At 42.7% G+C, this 27,334-nt stretch overlaps 1 protein-coding gene and 1 long non-coding RNA gene across 13 annotated transcripts in view; one reads left to right on the top strand and one right to left on the bottom strand.

The window, feature by feature from the left end:
• Positions 1–11,369: 11,369 nt before the first annotated feature.
• LOC145517842 (uncharacterized) lies at positions 11,370–17,975 on the bottom strand. Its single transcript, XR_014062379.1, has 2 exons — positions 17,840–17,975; positions 11,370–11,888 (listed from the first exon to the last, which is right to left on the bottom strand). It is a non-coding gene; the product is annotated as an uncharacterized LOC145517842 (long non-coding RNA).
• Positions 17,970–27,334, top strand: part of RARB (retinoic acid receptor beta) — a 1,227,259-nt gene continuing 1,217,894 nt past the window's right edge. For all 12 annotated transcript variants that reach the window (XM_081521062.1, XM_081521064.1, XM_081521065.1 and 9 more), the window contains exon 1: positions 17,970–18,189. The gene's annotated coding sequence lies outside the window, so the exon portion shown is untranslated. The remainder of the gene's footprint in view (positions 18,190–27,334) is intronic.

Consider the following 27,334-nt stretch of genomic DNA (forward strand, 5'->3'; position numbering starts at 1 on the left):
CAAAGAGTCAGACACGACTGAGTGACGGAACTGAACTGAACTGATACCTTATGTAAACTGGGCTTCCAAGGTGGCTCAGTGGTAAAGAATCCGCCTGCCAATGCAAGAATGCAGGAGACAAGGGTTTGATCCCTAGGTCAGGAAGATTCCCCTGGAGGAGGAAATGGAAACCCACTCCAGTATTCTTGCCTGAAAGAGTCCCATGAGCAGAGGAGCCTGGTGGGCTAAGTCCATGGGGTCACAAAGAGTCACACACCATTGAGGACCTTACATAAACTAATTGCTTTTCTGTGGTTTTCTTGAAAAGCCAGCATGCAAAATGTTGTTTCCAGTAGAAACTTCTGTATTTCAATCATCTCATCTGAAATGTAACCCAAGAGTACACTGGAAACAGCTTTTGTGACATTCCAATATAATTATAAAAGTTTCACTTCTTCAGATCACCTTTAAAAAAGTATTTGAATGTTTTAGCATAAAATTTTTCTTGTACTAAGCCAATGCATTCACCTCATTCCACGCACACATATATTGGGTAAGCAAAAATTATATGAGAAAGTATGGATTTATAAAAATATCTAAATTAGAATGATTTTTAAACATTTAAATTTGAGTTAATCATTAAGTATTATTAAAATATCATGTTATCTATGCAAAAGCACATTTTTACACAACTTTTCAGAATCTGGCTATTATATACAGTGAGATGTTGTTTAGTCACTAAATCATGTCTGACTCTTTGTTAACCCATAGGCTATAGCCCGCCAGGCTCCTATGTCCATGAGGTTTCCCAGGCAGGAATACTGGAGTGGGTTGCCATTTCTTTCTCCAGGGGATCTTCCCAACCCAGGGATCAAACTCTTGTCTCCTGCATTGGCAGGTGGATTATTTACTGCTGAGCCAACAGGGATGCCCCGTATAGTGAGATGAACTGCATATATTTGTGCTAGGGTCACTGCGAATCTAGATAGTAAACAGACACTTTAGAAATTGTAGCTATATGAATTCTATAGTAATACAATCACACAGATCTGTAATATCTGCAAAGGAAAATAGTCCAGAATTTTATTTATATCTGGAAATGAAATTAGTCTGTTTATTGGTGTTTTCCATAAAGAATATTGCCTTTATGGAGATTTTCATGCATGAACACACACACATACAGTATTTGATTCCAAGTATCTTCTGTTAGGCTCCACAATCCTCAAGGTAAGAGGCCTGCCTTATTCATGCTTTAATTTCTCTCATGAATGTAACACGGGTTTTTTGCCTTAATAAATGTTTGCTGAGCTGACTACCACACCTTAGCTACTCATATCAGGAATTTCTGTTGTGAACTTAATCGGGAGTGGACAGGACTGATGTTTTTTTGTGAGACTATAATTTTCAATCTCCTGATTTTTGTGATTTTTTTTTTAAAGGCTGGTCATAATGCTATATAGTTCTCTGATTTTATTTCTTTGGCACAAAAAAAGCAAATTGAATGCATTGTGATTGAGCCATGGAGCCTGGCTGCTTGCATATGTAATAGGGGCTCTAAATTACTGCATAAACACAGCTGCAGTTTCTGTCTGGAAGCTTTGAGAAGCATGCCGACTGGTGAGTGGGGGTATTTGGAGCTCTAAATTTAAGAGCATTATTATGAGCTGCAATAGACAATCATCCCGCCTTCTATAAATCTCTGAGCAACTGTAAAACTGGAGTAGGTCTTGCTTAAATATTCGGGTTTCTTATCTATGCCCAAATCTGAACAAGCAAGTTCAACCCATATCTTAAAAGTTGACAAATTGTACTTCATAAAATATATCATCTCCTACTGCACTAGTGAAGTTATCAGAAAGATAGCAGTTTTTAAACCAGCTGTATTCAAATGATCTCATTTTAAAAGTTATTTCAAAGGTCAAACAAATTGATATAAACCATGCTTTCTTACAGTGAAAATAACCTTATGCAGGAAAATAGGGGAAAATATTTACATCTCTATCGCTTTACATATACACACACAAACACACACACTTGTATTAAAAGCCTTTTGCTTGAATTTAGGTTGAGAAGCAATGAAGAGAGGTAAATTTAAAAATATGTTTTCTGCTAATTTTCAAATCACTCTTATTTGAGGAGAAAAGATACTTCTAAAGAATAGGTACCTTGTTTGCTAAATTTGGTACTCAAATAAATTTAACAGGAAATATGTCTCATAATTTAAACAGTGCTTTCATAAAATTTATACTTTCAATGCCTTCTTTTTAATATTCCTTAAGCGGTTTTTGACAGAATTAACCACTAATTGATGGGAAACAGGTAGAATGCTACTTTATGCCAACAGTTCTTTGAAGTATTTAATTGAGGCAAATCAAATCAGAAAAGTTTTGCATACAAATTAAATGGGAAATGTCATGCTCTAATACTAACTCAATTAATTCAATAGAAAATTGGAATTAGAGTCAGCGTTATTATTTGGCTATTTTCTATGGCTAGCTAGATTTATGAAGAGTCTATAGACCAAGGTCAGGGCTGGATAACTTGCATTAAAAATTATCTACTTTGTGGTGTAACTTGGGCCAATTATAAATTTGAATACTTTAATAGGTTATCTTTTACTATTACTTTAGGGAATTCAGCCTAAAAACTGGAGTTAACCATTGTTACACTGAACAATAAACACTATTAGGACAAGCAGACCAAAAAAGCAGCATAGACAACCTGACCTGTCACCCAACTGTCTAAAATCAGATAGATTTGGGGGTGGTTATAATGTTGAAGGAGAAGGCAACGGCACCCCACTCCAGTACTCTTGCCTGGAAAATCCCATGGACAGAAGAGCCTGGTAGGCTGCAGTCTGTGGGGTCGTGAAGAGTCGTACATGACTGAGCGACTTCACTTTCACTTTTCCCTTTCATGCACTGGAGAAGGAAATGGCAACCCACTCCAGTGTTCTTGCCTGGAGAATCCCATGGACGGGGGAGCCTGGTGGGATGCCATCTATGGGGTTGCACAGAGTCAGACATGACTGAAGCCACTTAGCAGCATAATGTTGAATGATTTCTGATTGTCTACTCACCATTGAAAGTGTTGCTAATTAAGATTTGTAGTTCAAGAAGTGTTTCTTTTGTCTGTTTCCTTAAAAAAAAGTGATACTTATTTCTAACATTTTTCAGACCACATGGTTAATTCAAACCACCATAGAAAGCTGACATTTTCCCACCGTTCTAACATTTAAAAAATTTATTTCATTGACTTTTACTTGATTTACAATGTTGTGTTAATTTCTGCTGTACAGCAAACTGACTCAGTTATACATATATACATTCTTTTTTCTATATCTTTTTCATTATGGTTTATCACAGGATATTGAATATAGTTCTCTGTGCTATACAGTCGTAAGACTTTTATGGTATCCATTCTATATGTAATAGCTTGCATCTGCTAATACCGAACTCCCAATCCAACTCTCCCCCACCCGCACCCGTGGCAACCACGTCTGTTCTCTATGTCTGTGAGTCTGTTTTTGCTTTGCTTTGTAAATATGTTCTTGTGTGTCATATTTTAGATTCTACATAGAAGCAATATCATATGGTATTTGTCTTTCTCTGACTTCACTTAGTATGATAATTTCTAGGTCATCCATGTTTCTGCAAATGGCATTATTTTGTTCTTTTTAATGGCTGAGTAATATTCCATTACACACACACACACACACACACATACACACTACTTCGTCTTTATCCATTCATCTGTTGATGGACCTTTAGGTTGTTTACATGTCTTGCCTACTGTAAAGAGTGCTGCTATGAACATAGAGGTACCTGCATCTTTTTCAGTTATACTTTTGTCAGGACATGCACCCAGGAGTGGACTGCTGGATAGCTCTATTTTTAGTTTTTTGAGGAATCGTCATACTATTTTCCATAGTGGCTTCACCAACTTACTTTCCCATCAACAGTGTTCCTCCTCTTCTCTTGAAAGCACTTTGCACAAAAATTGCTTCAACCAGAATCGTGGTCACAGACTGTTTCTAGACTTGAGACACTGGATTTCAAAGTCAAACAGTTCTGGGGCTGTAACTGGATTCCTCTAACGAACTAAGTGACTATAGGTGAGTTAGGTAAATCCCTTGGTTTCCTTATGTGTTAAAAGGAGCTAAGGCTGCTCACTCGGCAGGTCTGTTGTGGGAATTAAAGAGCGCTCCGCACAGCACCTGGGGGTGGGCTGTACTGCCCAGAGGAGGCTTTGCTCTTTCCCTGACTTGCCCTTTGGCCTTGGGCATCTTAATGTTTTTGCTCCGTCTCTTTCCTCTGTGGGAACTCCATGTGTGTCTAACAGCAGACTGCCTCATCAATGACTGGAAGTCAGAAATGTTTTTCAAGTGGTAAAGTCCTTGGCAAAAAGCAGAGTGCAAGCATAAAGCATAATGAGCATTAATTGTACAACCGAGGGTGGAACTGCCTTGGAGAGAAGCGGCTGGGAGTTCAGAGGCCAGGAGAGATGGGTGGTCCAGCCAGGGCCTTTCCTGGGACTTTCCTGCCCAAGCAGCAGCGCTGCGAACATGAGGCCCTTGGAAGCTGCAACCTGGGCTCCCCAAGCCTGGAGGAGCCCAGTCACCTGGAAGCAGAAAAAGGAGGGAGTTGGAGTGCCTGAGGCCTGTGGCCTGTCTCCACGCAGAGCTGCTTCTTGGCTTTGAGGTCTGGATTCAGTTGTCACCTCCTCACAGAGGCCTCTCTGACAAGCCCATTTTAAGTGCCCTGTCTGATGGCATGGCCCAGTTTTACTGTTTTCTCAGCACTTAACCATTGGCATTAGCTTGTCTAGGTAGCTGTCAATGTGGGCACTGTTTCTCTCTGCTAGAGCTCCTTCAGCATAGGGGCTCAGTGTATTCTGCTCATTGCACACAGTAGGTCTGTTGCCAAAATCTTGGCTCCCTGACCACTGATGCCAAATAGGAATAAGGAGACAAAGTCTGGAGGAAATAGAAAGGAGGAGCTTTATTATTTTTGCCAGGCAAAAGGGAAACGCAGCAGGCTAGTGCCTCAAGAACTGTGCTCCCCTCTCTCACAAATACGGAGAGGTTTTACATCCTCATGAAGGTCTTGCATTTTTTTTTTAAGCAAGTTGAGAGTGAAAAGCTGGCTTCAGGCGGCTCAGCAACCTGCTTTGGTATCCCTGAAGTTCTCAGCCTGTGACCTTCCTTCTGAGATGCAGAATCTTACAAGGGAGTGTGTGGGGGAGAAGAAGGCCAGGTGCGGAGTATAATCTATATGGAGTCAGAGACTAACTATGTTTTTGAAGGACAAGTCCAGCTACAAGTGTTTGTTAGTAGTAAGAGGTAAAGAAAAACCAAGATTGTTTAACTCTCGCAGGCCTGTTTGGCTGGTACGTGCCAAAGGCTGCTGACTCATTTCTATTTGTGCTGCAACAGGTCCTCCATATATCCTTGGTCTTGGAGCCCTAGGAATTCTCACCCGTTGCTGGTGAGAGGTACAACTCCTTGGAAGTCCCTTTGGCCACGTTTAATAACGCCCAACACAAGCCTTCTCAAGACCCAGCAATTCCATTCCCAGGTGTGCATCCACCCGAGTGCAAATGTGTCACCAAAAGGCACCGACCAGAATGTTCACAGTATCACTTTCCCTAAGAACCACGAACTGCAAGCTGCCCAAATTTCCATGCGAACGGAATAGATGGACCAATTGTGGCACACCCACACAAAGAAATACTATACAGAAATTAGAGTCCTCAACCAGAGCAAAACTAGGCATAACTCACACTAACACGATGATGCGCTGTTGAACGAGCAGAAACCAGACACAGCAGAGCACAGTCTAGGCTCACGTGTATATAAAGTACAAAACCTGGCAAAACTCGCAGCCTTAGAAATCAGGAGAGAGGTCGCCGCGGGCGGGGCGGGGCGAGGCGGGGTGTATGTGTGTGGATGGGGGAGGAGCTAGGAGGAGCTGAGGGCGTGTCCGGCGCTGGTCTTGTTCCGAGTCTTGGTCTGGCGGCTGTTCACATCGGTATGTGCGCTTCGGACACGTTGGTCCAGCTGCGCCCTGTGTCCGTTTACACAGTCCAGACGAGAATGAAATTGACACGGAAACGATCGCAGGGGTCTGCCCGGGAGAGTGTGGGAGCTCTCATAACAACTACCTTTAAACAAGTGCCGGGGGCTTGGAGCCCTGGAGGCTGGGCTCGGCCAGGGCGGGTGGGTCCGTCCGCCCGGGGGGCCCTGGCTGCGCCCGGCGGCCTGCGCTAAGGGCGGCGCAAGCGCGGGGGCACAGGCATGCTGAGCCTCCGGGGGCCGCAGGGCGCGCGGGGGGCCGCCGGAGCTTCGAGGCGCGCCTGCCCGGGGTGCGCGCCCTACGGGGCCGCGGCTTCTCCGCTTCGAGTCCCGGCCCCGCCCCGGCGTCCGGGGAGCCACGTGCCCCGCGCTCCCCTCCACCGAGTCGGGGCCCCGGGATCGCCTCTCCCCAGGGCCGGGGGTCGGCGCCGGGGTGGCCCGGCGTTCAGGCTGGACCCCGCTCGGCCGCGGGAGGGCCAGGGGGCACCTGTCCCCGCGCGGCCCCGCGGCGGAGGACAGGCGGGCGCCGGGCTGCGGGGGCCCGGGGGTGGGGGCCCCATAGACCGGCGCTGGGGGGCCAAGGAGTGGGCGGCTCCCCGGAGCCCCCGCCTAGGACTGGAGGCGGCCGGACGTCTGGGGAGAGCGCTCCTCTCGCCGGCCAGGGAGGGTGGGCGCGGGGCTGGGGGACCCCGAGGGCTGGAGACCGAGGGCTGCGGGGGAGGGAAAGGTGAAGCTATGGAACCCGGAGTCGGGGTGGCGTGGCCGGGGACGGGGAGGAGGGGCGCCAGCGAAGACGGGCGACCGTCGCGCGGAGAGTTCCTGCGCCGCCAAGTTGGGCTTTAATGCCCCTGGGCTTCCCGAAGCAGCGGCCACTGGTGGGCGAGCGGCGTCCGCGCGGGCGCAGGAGCCCTGATCCTTTCCGCGGGCCTGACTCCGTCCGCGCGCAGCTGGTCCCGACGCCCTGTGCCCACCTGCCCTTATGCTGGTTTCGCGGCCTTCGCCGGGCCGGCGCGGGGCCGGGGGCCCTCACCTGTGCTTCAGGCTGGGGACCGCGGTCCGGGGGCGGAGGGAGGGAATTGCTGGAGCTCGTGGCCTGGGCATACCCCGAATTTCTTTCTAAAAACAGGGAGGCTTCTCTTTCCCTGGGCCAACCCCCCCTCCCTCAACCAGGTTTCCCTCTCTCCCGGGGTCAGTACGAGGGGAGAGTGCAGAGGCCGGGTCGTCCGCCGATGTCGCCGGTTCTGGTGTGTCCACTTTAATTTTGAAAGCATCATCAAAGGGCCACTTAATGTCCCAGTCATCACAAAGGAGGGGATCCTATTTTGAAAGTAAAAGAAAGTGAAAGCGGCTCAGTTGTGGCCAGCTCTTTGCGACCCCATGGACTATGCAGTTCATGCAATTCTCCAGGCCGGAAGACTGGAGTGGGTAGCCTTTCCCTTCTCCAGGGGATCTTCCCAACCCAGGGATCGAACCCAGGTTTCCCTCAGTGCAGGCGGGATTCTTTACCAGAGTTTTTCTCAATTGATTAAAATTTTCATCTGGGCAGCCAGGGACCACTCCTGAAGACACCAAGGATTAAAAACAGAGAAGCCTGTTTAAAAGCAGGAGCTGGCAGGCTGCAGACAGAGAGGCTCACAGCCTTTTCCTAGGGACTGGCTCAGCCAGTTTTTGAGGATGAATAACCTTTAAGCATTGTTTGGTCTGGTGGGGGAGGGGGGGAAAGAGTTTACCAATACATCCCTCCCTTATTTTTACCCATTTCCTTTACTTGGCTCTATTTTTACTTGGCCAAGAAAAATAATCATATCCCTGTATTATATACTCAGATTTTCCCCTTAATTACAGGTTTCCAAAATGTAAAGTGTTGGTGCAGTGTCCAGAAACTATTGTAACGATAGTAGAAAAGAGAGGTCCTGGAGTGACTTTGAGGGGATCTGAGCCCTTTTCTCTGCCACTCTTTGGCTTGTCAGGTGCTCCCATTTTCTCTGCGTCTGTTTCTTTAGTAAAATATAGGTGTTAACCGCAGGTGACCCCAGATCTTAAAGTCTGCTATTCCAAGTTTCTTTTGAGAGAGATTAAAAGAATTGATTCAAATAAATTTCCACCAGGTGTATGGCTTAATATTTAATTCCCTCCTCACTTTAAGCTGAGGAGTAGATGTCTGAACATACATTTCCTCACCCTAAATCCCTTTTATCCTCTCCTAATGCTCATAGTGCAGTGTTGATGTCTGGCAGGCTTTGTGTTCATTTTGCACCATTTGCAAACACAGTGAGAATTACCACGGAACGGTGGAAAAAGCGGCTATAGATTTCTTGGACCTGAGACACTCACACTTCTCTTTCCATTTTCACTCTAATTAGCACACAACTTTTAAAAGTTGGCCTGAGCACAGCAACACTTTCACACATCCGTACTAAAATCCTTGCTAATCTTTCCCATGGGATGTAATGCAATTGAATTGACATTCTAATAAAATACTGGCAAAGACACAATCACAGTTTGCCCATGATGCATAATTAAAATAGCACGATGCAGTTACTTAAACCTCAGATAATGGCTTCCTCCATATTGTTGGTTATGCGCTTTCAGGGTTTTTATTTCTGGATGTTAATAGCACTTTAGAAAGCTCCTGGGTTTTTTTTTTTTGCAAATTGGGTTGTGATCTTAGCTTGCTGTTGCTGTTTGTGTGTGCGCGCTCAGTTGTGTCTGACTCTTGGTGACCCCATAGACTGTAACTTGCCAGGCTCCTCTGTCCATGGCATTTTCCAGGCAGGAAAAGTGGAGTGGGTTGCCAATTCCTACTCCAGGGGATCTTCCTGACCCAGAGATCAAACCAGTGTCTCCTGTGTCTCCTGCATTGGCAGGCAGATTCTTTACCACTGAGCCTAGAAATATACTAAAGCCTAAGTGGCTTTCAGATTGGTCTTGGGCAATTACTTAAAGCATGCAAACTTGCCTTCAAATTTGAATTTTCTGTTGATTGTGGACTGCCTCACTCTGCTGTCTTCAAATCATTGGCACAGTTATGCATTGACTCGGAGGCCATTTGTATCTATCATTTCTGGCATTTGGGAAATCTTAACTTTTCTCAAAGACTGAGGACAGGACCACATGCCTTGGGTAATGAAATTCATATTTTGCTGTTTTGCTGCAAAGTATTTTTCACAGAAAAAGCAACCTTGATTTAGCATTGTCATTGATGACATGCCACAGAAATACCATACTGTTTGAGTTCTTACATTTCACTTAAGGCTTGTAATGCTAAATAGTTGATACTTATTAATCTGTAGTCGGGCTCAACAGTTCCACCACTGACAGTTTTTTGTTTTATGGGCAAGAAGATCTGACATTTTGATGAAGGAGGTAGAAACTACATGGACATGTGAAGTGAAAGGCTAAGCTGGCTTTTTATTAATTGAAATTTTATTTGTTTTATAGTGAGACCTCCTGACCCACCGGATGAAGCGTGTTTTAAATGTGAATGTAGCTGTTTTAATAGTCAAGGTAAGTTGTAGTAACACATAGATCCCCAAATCATGGCACAGAAAAGCAGTGCAGGGGGGTTGGCCTTGGCTGCAGTGTGATGGTGACTCATTACTTCACGCAGTTATTCTGGGACTCTGGCTCGTGCCTCTGGTGGCTTTTTTGTGTCCTAGGGGCTTACAATTTGTTGCACTGATGCTAGGAGGGATTGAAGGCAAAAGGAGAAGGGGGCAGCAGATGATGGGATGGTTAGATAACATTACTGACTCAATGGACATGATTTTGAGCAAACTCCAGGAGATAGTGAAGGACAGGGAAGCCTGGGGTGCTGTACCCCATGGGGTCACAAAGAGTCGGACACGACTGAGCGACTGAACAGCTACAACAAGGTGAAAGGGGAAAGCAGAGTGGAAGGGGGCACTGACTTTTGTCCACTGGCAAAAATGCACAACCTAAGAGTTGAGAATTATGTTTTATTTGGCAGATTTTCTGAGGACTTAGCCCAGAAGAGAACCTCTCGGATCACTCTGAAGGACCATTGTGATGAGGAAGGGGAGGAGCCAGGATATATAGGAGGTTTTGCAATCAAACAAACAAATCCCTGGTAGTTAGAACATCAAAAGATTGCTATTAATTAAAGAAAAACTAGACATATCAAGTAAATGAACTTAGTGCCTTTCTGTGTATGGGAAGATGCAAAGTTTGAGTTCATTGAAATCACTTCTTTGACATGGAACTCAACTATCTAGGGCCAGATCCTGTTTTTCTCTATTCTGAATACCTTCAGGGTACACAGGATGGGGTTTGCTGCAGTGGCTGCTGCCTTGATGGCGTCAATATCCTTTGTTTATTGATATGGCAGGCACATTCTTCATCCACAGTGCCTCCTTTTGGTCATAACTTTGATAATTGTGAGGCATTTCATGATCAATTTTGTCCCACTGTGCTAGAAAGCCTCATTCCTAGATCAGGTGAAGATTCTACTGATAGGCCACTCAATGGGTTAATTTTTGGATCAGGTCCTATAGATAATCCAAAATTCTTGGATCACCTGTTTTACTAGTCTATTATAATCCAGAAAATATTTTCCCTTGTTGCTTCTTTCCATATCTAGAGTTGCTCTGTTAACAGTTATCTATGTAGAGTTATTTATATGATCAATTGTCTCAAAACGTCTGTCGTTGTGTAGTCTCTAAGTTGTGTCTGACTTTTTGTGACCCCATGAACTGCAGCACGCCAGGCTTCCCTGTTCTTCACTGTCTCCCAGAGTTGACTCAAACCCATGTTCATTGAGTCGGTGATGCCATCCAACCATCTCATCCTCTGTCGTCTCCTTCTCCTCTTGTCCTCAGTCTTTCCCAGCATCGGGGTCTTTTCCAGTGAGTCAGCTTTTTGCATCAGGTGGCCAAAGTATTGGAGCTTCAGCTTCAGAACCAGTCCTTCCAATGAATATTTAGGACTGATTTTCTTTAGGATCGACTGTTTTGATCTCCTTGCTGTCCAAGGGACTCTCAAGAGTCTTCTCTAGCACCACAGTTTGAAAGCATCAAGTCATCATAAATTTTGTCAAAGGCCTGGTTACATTTGGGTAATGCAAGAAACAATCTTATAAAATAGGGTATAAGTAATACAGCTAGTAACATTAATAAAATCATAGTGCAGAGGAGAGATATACAAAGCATAAATAATTCAAAAGCATCAAGAGAGAGCAAATTAAAATAATACTAATGTATAATTTAGTTGTAATCTGGTCACAGTAAGACTTCAGGTCTGCAGGGGAGCCAGCTGCTGAAGCCAAGATCTAGAAGGATCAGGTAGAGAGAAAAAGATAAATTTCTTATCTTTATTCACAAAAGTATGCTTGAACTTGTAGGTCAGAGTGTAAGAAGAAAGGTTTTTCTGGAAAACAAAGATTAAAGCCAGTATATTTCAGAAAAAGTCATAAAATTATAAATCATTTTTATCAGTTCATTCAGTCCCATGAAGTTAATCTCCGTTAGTCTGGATGAAGTCATCAGGTTTTCCAGTAGAATTTTGTAATTTTTTACCCAGGTCAGTGGTATTTTCTAAAAGTTATCAGAAACTTGTATTTGTCAAGAAGTCCTTTTTACAAGCCTTCTTAAATATCTTCATTTTATGAAAGCATCAGGGTAAAACAGTTTACTAAAAAAAGTTTAAACAAATAAATTATTATTATTTATAAAACAAATAAGAAAGTTTCAATTCATGAAGGGTCCGATTTAGCTTTCCACAGTTGCATCTTCATGTAGTTTCTCTCTCGAGCTGAATTTTCCTCCAATATTGTTTACACGGCACAGCTCCTGGAGATACGTGCTTGCCTTTCTGTCTCCTGGACCAAAAATTTACTAAATTAGTAAATGGTCTGTAAATGACAGAAGGCTTAAAATGACATGGTTAAAGATCTGTTTGCAATGCAGTTTACAAAAAAACTTGGATATCTTGTGACATATAACTTTTTAAGATAATAATGCAGTCATAGAATTATAATATATTACAATATAAACTTACTAGTTATTTTGAAAGTTGGAATAAGTTAAATTTATTTGCTCAGATGACCAAGGCTCTACTAGCTGTGGAAAAGAGTTTTAAGATTTGTATTTCTCCTTGATAAACCCCTAAGGAGGCTATGGAAGATTTTGGGTGAAGGAGCTTTTTCAGCAATTTGAGTTTTAAAAGGCCTTTCTCTCTCTTTTTTTTTTTCCTCTCTTGGTTTCAGGTTTTAACCTGATTGAGCTAATTAGGCTCAGTCTCAGGTTATTGTGGTTTATATTTACATTTCTGATTTGCAGAGATTAGCAAGACAAAGGTAGTTGCTTTCAATTCTCCATAGAACTCGTTTGTAGCTTAAATGGTATTAAAAGATTGATTTAGTGTATCATATTTTCTTTAATTTGCTTTTTTATATCGGTGAGATTTCCAACTAAACTGAAACTTAAGAGTTCTGTGTTCTAGAACTTTAGGATTTAATTTATCATGCCTTCAAATGCTGGCATTTCAACAAAGGCCCTCTTTCTGAGTGCACAGGTTAGACCCAGAGCAAAATCTCCATTATTACCTTTATTAGCCCCTGAATGTTAGTCCCCAGTTTTGCTTTATATTGTAAAGTATATTTCCTGAGGCACAAATATATATGCCCTGTCTTATAATACTAGGCAGGGGAACTATTTACCAGCAAAACATATCTATCCTCTAATATAATTAAGCAAAAGAGATGTAACCATCTTATACAAAGTCCATTTATATATACCAATTTTTATAAATGTTCATCTCAGTTATGTCAAGTTTTATACCTTTGACTTTGGTTTTCATTAGGACCCAACCAACAAGTCTTGATCTTTCAAAAAGAGTCCGAGAAGCTTTCCTTTCTTTTATCCCCTGAGAAAAGAGCTTTCATTATCAACAGCTGTTTTGTTGGTGACTATGGGGGGACTCGGAGAAGGCAATGGCACCCACTCCAGTGCTCGTGCCTGGAGAATCCCAGGGACGGTGGAGCCTGGTGGGCTGCCGTCCATGGGGTCGCGAAGAGTCGGACACGACTGAGCGACTTCAATTTCACTTTTCACCTTCATGCATTGGAGAAGGAAATGGCAACCCACTCCAGTGTTCTTGCCTGGAGAATCCCAGGGACGGTGGAGCCTGGTGGGCTGCCGTCTATGGGGTCGCACAGAGTCGGACACGACTGAAGTGACTTAGCAGCATGGGGGGACAAACCAGCTAGAAGGTAGAAAAAGACAAGCTATGTTTTCCCCCATAGTTACCAATAAAACAGCTGTTGATAATGAAAGCTCTCAAACATTTACTAATTTAGGAATTTCTCCAATTTAAAGGATCCATCCTCTGGTCATTGATGAGGTATATCTTAATAGTGACTAAACCAGTAAGTCACAAGAGTCTTCCCTACCAGAGAGTGTGAAGGATGTAGCTTTCAAAGATCCAGAAAATTTACTCCCAAAAATAGTCTTAAGAAAGTGAAGGCCTTTGTTGCACAGGCTGACACAAAGAAGGTTAAGATGGTGAAAAGCCCCTGAGAATGGTTATAATCAGACAAAAGATTGCTCAGAACCCCAGCTTATTTGATTGGCTGCCAAATTAACACCATGTGTGTGCCTTCTGGATGGAATAGACCAAGCTCTCAAAGCGTGTACACACACACAAAATGCAGAAGATCTAGTAGAATGTTTACATCTCAAAGACACGTGAACAGGAATGGTGCAAGTTCCCCTGGAAGAGCTTTGCTTCTTTAAGGTCGGAATTCTGAAAAGGCGTTTCTATCAAGCTGGCCTTCTCCCACTTTACTGTGTATGCAAGAAAAGAGCCCCATCTTCGTCATTTTCAGAGCAAGATTTCCTTTAATTCCCAGTGAAGTGAGTACTTGCAAAAAAGAGCTCTCTCTATATATATAAATATATATATATATATATGAATCTGGCCAGGATGTTAGCTAGAGGCTGACTCTCTGATGCCCCTCATTTCTGTTAGAGAAGATTTATTCCCCATTTTAAAGTTGAATTTGGGGTCAAATTCGCTAGTGAAGTTGCGTGGTGGGCCAGTGTGCTGCTAGGGAGCTCAACTCCTCTAGGCTTTTACCTGAAAATTGTTTCAGCTCCTTGCGTGTGTTTGGATTCTCCCTCTTGTTGTATAAGACCGGTGTGGGTGCTTGGATCATGGAGTGACCAGTTCTTACTCTTGTACCTGGCAGAGCAAGTTTTTAACATGAAAATGAGTGGGTTTCCCTACAGGGCTGGCTGGAAGCCGTGAGGACTTGCCTTCACCACTCTTGGCGAATTTCAGTTGCCTGGAAAAGCCATTGTCGGCTGGAAGGTGATGTCCCTTCTCTGGAGCTGACAATTCATGTGTAATATTTTCACTTTTATCCCGACAAGTTCTTTTCAACGTAGCTAATTTGAGGAAAGACATCAGGTCAGCCTCCTCCTAACCACTCAGCATCTTTCAACTGAACAAATCTCAGTGTCTTTCAACTGGGCTCCTCCAGCATTTTTCCAGTAGGGAGCTAGAGACCTAAAGCTCTGAGCTAAAGGCACATGTTCCTTTTGTTTACATTTTCCTAGAGCTCAGCCATGCACCCTCTTCCTGTGAGAAGCCTCGGATAAACAGCCCAGCCGTTTGGAAGAAAAGAGGAAATGGAGTTGCAGTAGACAGTAAAGCCTGGGATATACTACCGTGTTCTTTCAGATATTGTAGCCATAATAGCTAATATGACTTAGTGCTTCTCCTGAGGTAAAGGTTGTTTCATATACATTTTTTTCACCTCATCCTCACAACAAGCCTGTAAAGTAGGGAGCAGTAATCCCATTTTACAGATGATGAAACTGATTTAGAAAGGTTAGAGAACTTAAATAAAGCTGCACAGTCAGTGGAAAGCCAGGATTTACACTTAAAATGGTACCTGTCTAGAGGATCAGAATTCTTCTTCAAGCTAAAGATTTGACATGGACAGGTAGCAAAAAAACAACAGCTCACAAATGCCTTCCCTACTTTTGCAAAGAACTGTTCCCTCTTCCTCACCAAGCCTCCCCCTGGAGACTCTGAGGAGAGAGGCTGGTGGAAGAATTGCAGGAGGGAGGTGATTAAATCACCTTAAATCTGTTCTAAGATCTCCGTTTCCAAAGGCTTTCTGTTTCTAACAATACTTGACTCTGTAAAGAGACCTTAACCCTGGACTGGACTAAGAAAGAGAATGCAACTTCTAACAGACTGACTGGCAAGCTAAGGCAGCAATTGTATTTAAATGTCAGTATCAGTAACGCTGGCTGGAACCGCCTAAAGCAGAAGGAAGGAAGGGGTGTCAGGACACATTTCCCCTCCTTCCATTGCCTACCTGCCAGAAACGGAAAGTTTTATGTGACAAGAGTTTATTTTGCAAGTTGAAATGTTCCCCTCTTTTGAAAATTAGGGCAGCCTTTCAGAACCTTATATTGGGGTCAATATAGCAGTGTATTTATGAAGTGAAAAGGTGGAGTTTTTCACTGTGTCATAAGCGTACCCATACTGAACATAAATGTATTAGAATACTCCAGATTTAAGCTTCATTATAGAGCAAGCGTGCTGTGATCACATTAACTTTCGATTTTAGGATTCTTGAAATTAAATAGCGGCTCGCAGCATCCATGTAATTTGCTTCTCTTTTGTAGCAATGCTTTGTCCTGAAAACAGCCACAAAAAATCATGGTCTGAAAATCAGCTTCAAGTCTATACACACCTGGATGCAGAAAGTTAGAAAACATCTACTTTTAATTAAGCCAACATTTTGAAATTTAAAGTTTAGAAATCCTTTTCAACAAAGTTGATATTCTGGGTTATTATTTTAATATGTAAGGGTGCATAAATATTCATAAATTATGAAATTCAACTGGTAAAGACATAGAAAGGGGACTCAAAGTGCTCTTTAAGGCGATTTTCTAAATTCCCCCATGGAAGGCTGTTTATCCTGAACTGGCAAGGCTGCTGCATTTCAATTCAGGACTTCTTCTGCATTCAGAAGTACAGACTTGCTGAGCTGGGCCAAATCTGTCTATCCAATTACTGGGTAAGAGCTGACTGGAGCTTAAGGCAGAATTTGTAATCTGTACAACTCCATAGTATCAATGACAGCTGAATGAAAGGGATGGGCCAGTAGAGTGTATATGTTGAGTGATACACAGAGACATAGTTCTTGCTGCAAAGGACCAGCTTCAAATCTAACACTAGATAGCAATGAAGTATACAGAGGGTTGACAAAATAGCATGTGATGGGTCTGCAATCATTTTCAGGTAGAATGGTTTACAATGGAGACCAAGTCTCGGTGAAGTGTTGCTGGTCACTTCGCTGAGCCCTGGTGTGAATGCTTTTATTATAATGTGATTTAACTATTCTATTTCTCAGTATCTGAATTAATACCAGAAAGAAGAGATGAATAAATATGAATATGGGTGAGGCATTTTTGAGTCAAATATTAGCTTTGTAGTGACAAAATACAGAGTCAGCCGAAGATTTTTTTTATTAAAGAAATTGAGATTATTTCCTATTTTGTTTTTTAAAACCAGTCGCATTTTCTATGGAAGGAAAATGGTTTAATATATATTGGATTGCAGTGGGAAAGTGAATTCTTTTTTTCACCCATGAAAGTCCAGGCAAGAATAAAATCAGGGCAAAAATAAAAGAAGATATTTTAATTCATGTTATCAGTATATCGTATAAGAAACCTGAAACCTCTGTGAGCAAGGTTTTGCTGGGCCCTGCACTTTTAGTGGTAATGAAATTTCACAGCCATTATCATGACCATCTGGTAATGAATACCTGGGATATCTACTCCAGCAGAAATAAAAACCTCCGTAAAATGTTTCCATTTATAGGATTTTTTTTTTCTTAAGAGGTGGCAGTAGATAATAGATAAGTTAGTAAATGTATGTCTTCATGGTTCAGGAGCCTTACAATTTTTAATAAATAATGGCTTAAGTTAATTTTTTTATTTGTTTTAATTTCTTTTTTTTTAATGGCAAGAAATTCCATGTGAATTTAGCCTCATTCCATAGCATCGAGGCAGATGACTTAGTTCTTAATTTGTGTATTCATTGTGAAATGGATCGGGACCCTATGGTTCTTCCCCTCCATGTCCTCAGCCTGTCTTTTGTCTATAGAAAAACTTTAGCCAAAGAATAAGTTTAATTGGAGAAGTGACAAAAAGTAAAAACAAGGGGAAACAGTCAAAGGATACCAAATAATGTGCTCATTGAGCATAGTCAAGGACCTTCAGTCCCTTTTCAAGGGCTGTAGATAATATTCTGAGCCATGTCCTGTGAGCTGCCTTATAAATGCTGAAACCCCCGCCAGGTGGAAGACGTTAACTATATGATGACCAGACTGTAGCCATGACATGAGCTGCCGCAGTTCTGAGAACTGGCCTCAGAGAAATGGGAACAAACCGACCCTGGAACTAAAGACTAACTGTACTTAAACAACAGTTGGGACTTTCCTCCTGGTCCAGTGGTTGAGACTCCATGCTTCCCGTATAAGGGGCCTGGGTTCGGTCTCTGGTCAGTGAACTAAGATCCCGCGTGTTGCACTAAAATCGAGATAATATTGATCAGACCGCCGCATGACCAGTGTCGAGGTGACTGTAAGAGCCGACTGTGCCGTTTCTGCATGGAGCCCCTTTCTCCGTCTATAAAAGCTCTCGCCCCCCCGCGATTGTCAGCAGCGGGAGTGAGCCTTTGGGTCGGAGATCCCCCCGCCCTCTGGTTGCCCACTCTGAAATCAAACAGACTTCCCTTTCCACCAACCTTGCCTCTGTATTGGCTTCAAAGCCACAGGCAGATGGACTGCCCCTTTCCGTGACGGTGTTTTGGTGCCCAACGTGAGGCCGCTGCACTCTCGCGATACCTGGCTCCTGACTCCCCCACCCCCACCAGCAGAACCAGGGCCGTTACTACCCGCTTCTGAGAGGGTCCCCACGCTGGTGGCTCCCTCGCCCTGAGCGGAGGACTGGGGGGTGTGTTCCGAGCAGCTGCCTCAACCACTTGTCTCAGGGATCATCCCTGTTTCTCCCCTGCTTGGCACTGGCTGCCAGCTGACGCTTTTCCTTGGTGGAATGGAGACATGCGCCTGGACTAGCTGAGGAGACCGAGACCCAGTAAGTCCTCTGGTGTGCACGCTGGCCAACTTCTCTTTGGGGCACAAAGTGCTGTTTGGGCGTTTTTGTTTGTTGGTTCTGATGTGTCTCTGACTTCGAGGACCATTTGTGTTGGGACATGTTTGCTTAGGACCCTGTCACTCACTCTCTTGGGGGATTTATGGCAGTTCTGGCTTCTGTGAGCATCTATTCCATTTGTAGGATTGGTAACTTGGTCGTCTTTTGTAAAATGGGAAATTCAGGTTCAATTCATTAGAAAAATTTTAGTTATGTGAGTTGTTGTTGTTCAGTTACTAAGTCGTGTCTGACTCTTTGTGACCCCATGGACTGCCGCATGCCAGGTTTCCCTGTCCTTCACCAAATCCCAGAGTTTGCTCAAACCCATGTCCATTGAGTCGGTGATGCCATCCAACTATCTCATCCTCTGTCGTCCCCTTCTCCTCCCGCCTTCAATCCTTCCCAGCATCAGGGTCTTTTCTAATGAGTCAGCTCTTTGCATCAGGTGGCCAAAGTATTGGAGCTTCACCTTCAGTAACAATCCTTCCAGTGAATATTCAGGACTGATTTCCTTTAGGATGGACTGATTTGATTCCCTTGTGGTCCAATGGACTCTCAAGAGTCTTCTCCAACACCACAGTTAGAAAAGCATCAATTCTTCAGCACTCAGCCTTCTTTATAGGCCAACTCTCACATCCATACACGACTACTGGAAAAACTACGGCTTTGACTAGATGGACCTTTGTTGCTAAAGTGATGTTTTCTGCTTTTCAATATGCTGCCTAGGTTTGGCATAGTTTTTCTTCCAAGAAGCAAGCTTCTTTTAATTTCATGGCTGCAGTCACCATCTGCAGTGATTTTGAAGCCCAAGAAAATAATATGTCACTGTTACCACCTTTTCCCTTCTATTTGCCATGAAGTGATGGGACCAGATGCCATGAGGTTGTGGCTATTTCTCTCAGCAATCGTGATTCAGCTTGTGACTCATCCAGCCTGGTATGATGTACTCTGCATATAAGTTAAATGAGCAGGATGACAATATACAGCCTTGATGTGCTTCTTTCCCAATTTTGAACCAATCAATTTTTCCATGTCCCGTTCCAACTGTTGCTTCTTGTCCTGCATACAGGCTTCTCAGGAAATAGGTAAAGTGGTCTGGTAAGACTTTTCCACAGATTGTTTGATCCACACAGTCAAAGGCTTTAGCGTAATCAATGAAGCAGAATTAATTCCCTTGCTTTTTCTGTGATCCAAAAGGTATTGGCAATTTGATCTCTGGTTCCTCTGCTTTTCCTAAATCTAGTTTGTACATCTGGGGGTTCTCGGTTCATGTACTGATGAAGCCATGTTTGAAGGATTTTGAGCATAATCTCCTTTCTCATCATAGGGAATTGGAATGTCAAAGTAGGAAGTCAAGAGATACTTGGAGTAACAGGCAAATTTGGCCTTGGAATGCTAAATGAAGCAGAGCAAAGGCTAACAGTTTTGCCAAGAGAACACACTGGTCACAGCAAACACCCTTTTCCAACAGTACAGGAGATGACTCTATGTATGAACATCACCAGATGGTCAATACTGAAATCAGATTGATTATATTCTTTGTGGCTGAAGATGGAGAAGCTCTATACAGTCAGCAAAAACAAGACCTGGAGCTGACTGTAGCTCAGATTATCAGCTCCTTATTCAAAATTCAGACTTAAATTGAAGAAAGTAGGGAAAACCACTAGGCCATTCAGGTATGGGCCTTCCCTGATAACTCAGTTGGTAAAGAATCTGCCTGGAATGCAGGAGACCCCAGTTCAATTCCTGGGTCGGTAAGATCCCCTGGAGAAGGGTTAGGCTACCCACTCCAGTATGACCTAAAGTCAAATCCCTTATTATTATATAGTGGAGGTGACAAATAGATTCAGAGAATTAGATATGGTAGACAGAGTGCCTGAAGAACTATGGATGGAGGTTCATAACACTGTACAGGAGGTGGTGACCAAAACCACCCCCAAGATAAAGAAATGACAGAAGGCAACACGGTTGTCTGAGGAGGGCTCACAAATAGCTGAGAAAAGAAGAGAAACAAAAGGCAAAAGAGAGAGGGAAAAATATACCCAACTGAATGCAGAGTTATGCAATTATGACTAAAGAAAAAGATTTTTTTTAAAGAATGTATGGCAACAGTGTTCTCCAGTGAAAATTGGTTAAGATGAAACTCTTGAAATTCCAAAACTAGATCTTTTTGCATATGCATTTGGAGAAAGCTAATTTGATAAAAAACTGCTTTCTGAATTTTGACCCCAGGAGAACAAAAATATGCTTATGAGAAAGCTTGAAGTTAACTCTTATCATGTCATTAAAACACAAACACAGACCACTTTGCCTGAGACGTCAGCTTTGGGTTACTTAGTAGAAGTTTAAAAGGCGTTTGGGTTCACTAAACATGCATCTTGTACCCATTAAAGAGAAACTGTGCTATGAGAGAAATGTATGTTTTTAGAGGTTATGGAGTGTGTTCTTAAGTTTGCCAAACAGAAAATACTGGTATAACAGTGTAATTACTTGTATCTTGGTTTTGTTAAGGACTTTTAAATATATTTTTATTTATTTATTTTTTAATTGGAGGATAATTGCTTTACAGTGTTGAGTTGGTTTCTGCTATACAACAATGCAAACCAGCCATAATTATTGTATCCCCTCCCTCTTGAACTTCCCTCCAACCTTCATCCACCCCTCTAAGGGAGGGCCAGGCAGGGCCTCTGTGCTATTCAGCAGCTTCCCGCTAGCTATCTGTTTTACACATGATAGTGTATATATGTCAGTGCTACGTTCTCAATTGTCCTACGCTCTCCTTCCTTACCCTGTGTCCACAAGTCCATTCGCTATGTCTGTGTCTCCATTCCTTCCCTGCAAATAGGTTCATCAGTACCATTTTTCTGGATTCCATACATATGCATTACTATATAATATTTGTTTTTCTCTTTCTGACTTACTTCACTCTGTATAACAGGCTCTAGGTTCATCCACCTCATTACAACTGACTCAAATATTTGTTCCTTTTTATGGCTGAGTACTATTCCATTGTATATAGGTACCACTTCTTTATCCATTCATCTATCGATGGACATCTAGATTGCTTCCACATCCTGGCTATTGTAAGTTAGCGCTGCTATAAACATTGAGGTACATGTGCCTTTTTGAATTGTGGTTTTCTCAGAGTATATCCTCATTAGTGGGATTGCTGTGCCATATGGTAGTTTTTTTATATACAGTTCAAAAAAAAAGCTGTCCAAAAAAAACTATAAAAAACACCAACAACTGCCATACGACCCAGCAATCCCACTGATGCAGATAAACTCTGAGAAAGAGATGGTGAGGGACAGGGAGGCCTGGCGTGCTGCGGTCCATGGGGTTGCAAGGAGGTACAACTTGGCAACTAAACAACAAGAAAATGGTGGTTGTAGTCCTACTTTGTGAGAATCTCCATCATGTTCTCCACGCTGGCAGTACCAATTTTCATTCCTGCCAGCAATGCAAGAGGACTCCCTTTCCTCCAGCATTTAGTTTTTTGATAATGGCCATTCTGATTAGTGTGAGGTGGTACCTCACTGTAGTTTTGATTTGCATTTCTCTAATAATGAGTGATGCTGAGCATCTTTTCGTGTGTTTTTTGGCCATCTCTGTATGTTTTTGGAGAAATGTCTGTTTAGATCTTCTGCCCATTTTTTGATTCGGTGTTCATTCTCCTAATATTGAGCTGTATGAGATGCTTATATATTTTGGAGGTTAATCCTTTGTCAGTTAACACTTATTAAGGTCTTTTAAAGGACAATTATTGTGATATGTAATTAAACTACTAGAGTTATAAGGGAAACATTTCAGTATGTAAACCAAGTGGGATATGTTTTGTTGGCAAGAGAGGTAAAAAAGACTGGAGATATTTTTATTGAGGAAAAAAAGGAGAATAATTTTATCCTAGAGCTGGTTGCTTGTGTTTGGGGGAAAATAAGAAACAAATTAATATCCAGAAAGTGATAAAAAGTCTGTGAAAGTAAAGGGGACTTTGAGAAAAAAAATTTATACATTGTTAGGAGTGATTAAAATTGTATTGGATTTAATTAGGTAAATGAACTTTGTTATTAATAGTAAGTTGGTACAAGACTGGAGTTTGGTTTTATTTCTCCCTGTCAAGAAAATAAAATTTTCCTGGAATATTAAGCTGCTTTTGATAACAGATTGTAAGTTTCTCTCTCTAGCTAACTCTGAGTATTTCAAATGGCCCCTAGGCATCTTGGAAGAAATATGACTAGGATTATTTGGTATGTTAATTTACATGGAAAACATGTGAGAACTTTCACGTCATACTGCTGACCTGGTTAAAAAATTTTAAAAATTTCTAATGGAAATCTATTTATTTGCTTCGGACTATTTTTGACTCCAGTGTTCAGATGGAAAAAAATGTCTAGTGAAGTTATCACAGGATATAATGACTTATGTATCACTGCTGGCTTTAAGTTTACTGCTAAAAGCACACGTGTAATGCTTGTGTGACGTTTGGGTATAAGTGATAAAATGAATAGCCTATACAAAGGTGTCCCCATCAACATACCTCTGTAGTTGTTTGCTATGTCTGATTAGTTTTGCCCCAATGTGGGTAACAAGGCCAATATATAAACAAATAGTAAGCCTGGCACCAAGGGACATCAATGAACTCAGAGTAGGCAACAAGCCACTATGGCAACACTGGAAAAATATATTATCAATGCTTTCAATGGAAAGATTTGCAATTAAAAGGGGAAAATGGTGGAAGAAAAGTTCACCTATTGAGGCACGGGGAAGTCGTTCTGGCATATATATGATTTAATTTGAATTTTAAGATAACAAAGTTGGCCTGTTTGTGGCCTATTAAACAGCCATTGTGCACCTGCGTTGGCCATTATGGGGGAAGAAACACATTCAGAGGGTAGAACAAAGACACATTTTGATTATTATTCTCACTGCAGGATGTCTGCTGCTACTGCTACTGCTAAGTCGCTTCAGTCGTGTCCGACTCTGTGCGACCCCATAGACGGCAGCCCACCAGGCTCCGCCGTCCCTGGGATTCTCCAGGCAAGAATACTGGAGTGGGTTGCCATTTCCTTCTCCAGTGCATGAAAGGGAAAAGTGAAAGTGAAGTCGCTCAGTCGTCCGACTCTTAGCGACCCCATGGACTGTAGCCTACCAGGCTCCTCCATCCATGGGATTTTCCAGGCAAGAGTACTGGAGTGGGGTGCCATTGCCTTCTCCAGAAGGATGTCTACTAGTTTTCAAATATTTGTCCAAGTAATCTATGACAAAGTAATCAGAGATAATATGTTTATAATATAAAATATTGTTGCTAAGCTTGGGACTTGAGATTTCCACTCTGTATCCATTCCCCAGTTAGGCAGGACTGTGCCCTGCTTCAGCAGTCATCACACTAGCACCATTCTCTCAAATAACTGGGGAGAATTGGAATAGCAGTGGAACAAAAGCCAAGTTCTCTGCCACGTTCATGACTAACCTTTATGCAAAATTTTATTCCCTCTCTTGTTCTGTACCTGTCCCTCTTCAAGACTGAGGAGTATCAGGGAAAAAATGGGGATTGAAAAAGAGCAGGGCCATAGCATCCTTCCCTCCACGTCCTCGGCCTGGATTTTGTCATGGAAAAAATCTGCCAAACCATGAGCTTAACCAAAAAAGTGAGAAAAGGCAGAAGCAAAGGAAAACTCTCCAACAAGACTAAATAATAATAGTTCAGTGATTAAGAGAAGTCAGGGACTTTTAGTCCCTTCTCAAGGGCTATAGAAAGTATCCTGAGCCGTATCCTTTGAGCTGTCTTGTGGACACTGTAACCCCTACCAGATGGAGGAAGCTAACTACATACTGACCAGACTGTAGCCAGGACATTAGCTGCCTCAATTTCAATAGCTGGCCTCAAAGAAATGGGAGCACGTTAACTTTGAAACTAAAGACTAGCTGAATATAAAACAACCACGATGATGCTGGTCAGACCATCACATGACCAGTTTCAAGATGACTGTCAGAGCTGACTGCATGGCTGCTGCGGGCAGTGCCCTCTCTCCACCTATAAAAGCTCTGCCCCCTGATTGTCGGTGGCTGGGGGGCAGCGGGGGGCAGTACCCTCTCTCCACCTATAAAAGCTCTTCCCCCTGATTGTCAGTGGCTGGGGGGCAGTGGGGGTGGGAGGAGCCAGCCTTTGGACTAGAGTCCACCCTCTGCCCCAGGTTATCGCCTCCGAAATAAAGCAAACTCTCCTTTCCACCAACCTTACCTCTTTACTGGCTACTGAGCAGCAAGCAGCCGGACCTCACTTTCAGTTACAATTCCACCAGTGTTTACTGAGGGCTTTCTGTTTACCAGGCCATGGAGAAACAGTGATTCCAGAAACATGGGCTGTGTCCTCAAGTGTACAGTCTAAGAGGAGTACTTAATTATTCATAAGACAAACTTTTTTTACAAGTGACTACTGTGTGCCAAATCCCTGTCTTCATGAGCTTTACAAACTACTGGGGGAAAGCAAACAGTGAACATAATATTTGAAGGCATTATTTATATTTAAACCGTGTTTCTAGTACAAAGGGTATAGCAGGATCTTGGTTTTTTATCTTGAATGACAATCTCTACCTTTAGGAGGGTTTAGTACAATTATACTTTCCATTATTGCACATTTCCTACAAGCCAGGACATCCTCCTACACACTTACAATACCACCATCAGAATCAGGAAATTAACACTGATTTATTACTGCCCCCTAATCTTCAAAACCTCAGTCAAGTTTTCCTAGTTGTTCCAATAATATCCTCTATATAGAGCAAAAGTTTCCCTTCAGTATCATCTGTTGTCTTTAGTTTTTATGTCTTTCCTTGATTTCTGTAACCTTGACACTTTTGGAGAGGAAAGGTCATTATGTTTATTTTGTAGACTTGCTATTTGATTTTTTTCCCTTATGTTTTCTCTTATGGTTCAGATTATGCATCTTAGGCAAGAATACCAAAGAGGCGATGCTGTGTGCTTACTGTATTATATCAGGTGGCACACAATTTCAGTTTGTCCCTTACTGGTGACATTCACATTGGTTACCTGATTATGATGGTGTCTGCAGGCTATGTGAAGTTATACTTTCTCTCCTTCATGATTCACAAGCCTCTTACAAGGATGTACTTTGGCATTAAACAGATCTCCAGCTCTTCATAAACTTTGAATTCATTCGTTCTTTTCTTTATATCAGTATGGACTCATGGCTTCACATTTTAATCAACAGGATACAATTAATGTTTGCCATGATTCATTTTGCTGCTAAGAATTATTTTGTTGACTTTCTAGTTGGCTTCTGAGTCCTTTTGACATGTCCCCATCTTTCTTTGACCATGTCCTTGATTTTGGTACAACAAAAGTTCCAAGTTTGTCTATTATTTCTTCTGTCCAGTCTTGGAAACAATCCTTTTCTTGTCCTAGATGCTGTCTTTCACTCACCCGCTGAGTTCACATCCTAGGATCTTCTGCTCTGGGGCCTCCTCCCACCCCTGTCATTTTCTCTCAGTCTCCAGTGCTCTGCATTCCTTTCTGCACAGCTGAGTTTCTGCACACCGTCACTTTCCTACAGCCTGAAAAATCTTTTAACGTTTCTTGTAGAACAGATTTGATGGTAGTAAATTCTCTCAGCATCTGTTCATCTTGAAATATTTTTATTCCGCTTTCATTTGAGAGGGATATTTTTCTAGATAGATAATTCACCTATTCATCTATCTGTTCTAGATAGATAATTCTCCTTTCAGCATTTGATCGATGTTGCTTTGTCTTCTACCTTGCACTGTTTCTGAAAAGTGTTAGTCACTCAGTCGTGTCTGACTCTTTGCGACCCCATGGACTATAGCTCACCAGGTCCCTCTGCCCATGGAATTCTCCAGGCAAGAATACTGGAGTGGGTTGCCGTGCGGTTCTCCACGGGATCTTCCCAACCCAGGGATGGAACTCAGGTCTCCCACATTGCTGGCAGATTCTTCACTGAGCCACTAGATAATTCACAGGTAACAGCCTTTTCTTTCCAGCACTTCATCAATGTTGTCGCTCTGCCTTACATTGTTTCTGTTTGGAATGTGTGTCTTTGTCCCTCCTCCTGGCTACTTTTAAAGATTTTTCTTTCTGCATTGGTTTGAACATAGGAGTAGAATGTGCCTGGATGTAGCCTTTATTCTTCTTTGTTTCTTCTGATTTTTAAAAATATTGCTTAGGATTAGCTGAGCTTTTTGTATTGGTAGCTTTGTGGTTTTTTTCTTGGCTTCCCAGGTAGCTCAGCAGTAAAGAACCCTACTACCAATGCAGGAGACTCAAGTTTGATCTCTGGGTGGGAAAGATACCCTGGAGAAGCAAATGGCAACCCACTGCAGTATTCTTGCCTGGGAAATCCCAGACAGAGCAGCCTGGCAGGCTACAGGCCATGGGGACACAAAAGAGTGGGATATGACTTAGCAACTAAACAACAGCAACAGTTTTTTCTTAGCCATTGTTTTTTCTAAAAACCTTTTTTTGTCCTCATTCTTCCTTTTCTTCTGCAAACCTGTATGCAGATGTACTTGCCTGGCGCACGTTTTCCCAGGGGTCGCTTGCTGGCCAGAATTCCTGTGACTCCCAGTCCTGTGCCACTCTAGAGGCTGTGTTGAGCTCATCGCTCTCACACTTCTTTCTTCCAAGCTTTGTGGAGTCTTGTCCTCACATGCACAGCCTAGTATTCAGTTTATGACTGCTGTAAATGCCTGGAACTTTATGGAGCTCCTTCTCTGCACAGCTCCCTCTCCTCCGGTACCCTGTCCTGCAAACCCAAGTCCCCTCAGCAGCTCTGAGGTCTAATATCTCTCCTCAGGTCAGCAAGACCCCCAGGGTCTGCTTGGGCTGCACCCCACTTGCAGTGCAGTCTGGACAGTGACTCCAGGCAGAAAGCCAGGGCTATTGTGGGGCCTGCTTTGGAATTCTCCTTCTCCCAGGGACTGTAACCCAGTGCTGCCTGTTGTCCAGTATCTGAATATATTTGTGTAATATTTTTTTCCAGTTTTCTAACTGCTATGTCAGTTGTGCTAATTCAATATGAGTTACTCTATCATGACCAGCAGTGAACACTGAG

Source organism: Giraffa tippelskirchi, chromosome 8, assembly GCF_054371585.1.
Source record: "Giraffa tippelskirchi isolate mGirTip1 chromosome 8, T2T-mGirTip1v1.2.pri, whole genome shotgun sequence".
Lineage (NCBI taxonomy): Eukaryota > Metazoa > Chordata > Mammalia > Artiodactyla > Giraffidae > Giraffa > Giraffa tippelskirchi.